Genomic DNA, 1,939 nt, shown 5'->3' with positions numbered 1-1,939 from the left:
TGGGGAGGCAGCTTCGGCTCTTCTGCCTGCAGTATCTATTCAGCACTGACAAAATGTTTCCAAACAGCCAGCCAGGCGTTTGCAAACATCTACGACCTTTCCGAAGACTCTGGCTAGATCTGGGGCTGGGTGGGTGAGGGGCTGGAGGGACCGGCTTGCTGGATGTCACCTGGATGAGCCTAAGAAAAGCTCGTAAGTCACAGAACGAGGGACAGCAGGTGAGCGCATTCAGGTCCTAGTCTCTTCACTCTGCGTGTCATTCTCCTAGGAAGAGATTAGCAGGGTGCTGGGACGCCCCCCCGAAGGAGAGGAAAGCAGTTGTAAACTACTCAGCTTGAAGGAAGTAAAAAATATTCCTCCAAAATCTCTATGGATAAACTTGGGACAGATAACGAAGGCACTTTTGAAAGACTAAAGAAAGCTCTGAGACTATTTATGTCCTTGAAAGGACTTTCAGAACAAACTAAACCCACAAACAACTGCCCAGGGAGGGGGTGACGGGAAATATTTGCCCAGGCCTGCAATCGGTCACCAGTAGAAGGGCATCCCCGCTCCACCAGGTGCCCTCGCCAGGCAGCCTCCTGAGAAGGTGTCTAAGTTCTGTAACCATTTCACTTAACTCGCTCCCAGCCCCTCCTCTGAAGTGGTACTTTTATTTAACACAAGGTAAAAATGATTGCAGGCTAGACGCAGAATTTAAATCTCAAAAGTGCTGCCTTCCTAATATTTAAGAAATACCATTCTCCATACCCCCTGTCTTCTCTTAGAAAACATCTTTGCTGGTGAGGCATAAAGGAACATGCAGTGAGCGGTGATGCCAGTGGAAATTGTCACCCTCAGCCATTTTCATACCCTCCTCTCGAGCGGGGACCAGGCTGTGGGCACCTCGGTCCTGAGGGCACAGGTCCCCACCCCTCACGCCCCCGCAGCTCTGGGGAAACAGCATGGTGGACCCGGCAGCGGACAAAAGAAACGGAGGCCACGGGGGAACTGCAGTGTCCAGCCTCGCCAGGGGTGAGGTCCTCACCCACTGTTGACCCCTCCCCAAGGGACAGGGCGCTTTCGTCATCTGGACGAGTCGAGTCAAAGGCGCGACCTTTAGTGAGGGTGCTGCTAACTGGGTTTCCTAATACTCTGGTCCCAAGAACCAGAAGGCCTTGCTGCGTGGGGTCCATTCCCACCTGGACCTAGACCTCCGGTCACCCCGGAAATCAGCCCACTGGGCCCTTCCTCCATCACAGTGAGGTGCTCCACTGCAAAGAGCTGCCTCCGGTCACCTGCTGGCTTCTGACCGCAGACGTGACCCCTCCTGCGGCCCGTCCTGGGTGGGGCTGGGCCAGGCCGGGCGTGAGGACCCAGAACTACCTGCGCCCCGGCCTGGGGGCTCACAGCACTCGGGCTGTCCCCACGCCCCGCGCGGGCGTAGGTTACAGAGATGCTGGCCAGCTTTCCTGTGTGGACGTTTCTAACTTCCTAAACAATTGAGGCCCCTACGAGGCAAGAGTAATCGAAGTGGGCTGCCCAGGTCCTCCATGTATGCAGCTGCCACGCTCCGGAGGGTCCCTGGTGGGTGGCAGCTCCCCTCTGGGCCTGGGTGGCCAATTTGGGGTGTGGGAGCTGGCCTGCTGTCACCTGCAGCCCGTATGGCCCATTCTGCGAGTCTGTGAGGTTTCCCGGGCCCCAGCTGGTACTTCCCCTAATAGAGGCGCCAAGGCCGAGCACTTCCAACGGAAACTGGGGGACACATGAAACCCGTACCCTGATAATGAGGAACCTGGAGTAGAAGGCTGAAGAGGACGCAGCCGCACCTGTGCTGCACTTCAGGGGGTTTCGGAACCGCGCTAGAACCAAGCCTGTTGTCAGGGTGCGAGACGACGGGGACCTGGGCGAAAGCGGCCGTGCGCGCGCGTGCGGGAGGGAAGGCTGCGCCCGGGGACGA

The sequence above is a fragment of the Neophocaena asiaeorientalis genome, unplaced genomic scaffold (genome assembly GCF_003031525.2).
Source record: "Neophocaena asiaeorientalis asiaeorientalis breed wild unplaced genomic scaffold, Neophocaena_asiaeorientalis_V1.1 scaffold45, whole genome shotgun sequence".
In the NCBI taxonomy this organism is placed as follows: Eukaryota; Metazoa; Chordata; class Mammalia; order Artiodactyla; family Phocoenidae; genus Neophocaena; species Neophocaena asiaeorientalis.
The sequence above is the reverse complement of the archived record's forward strand: the minus strand, read 5'-3'. Positions refer to the sequence as shown.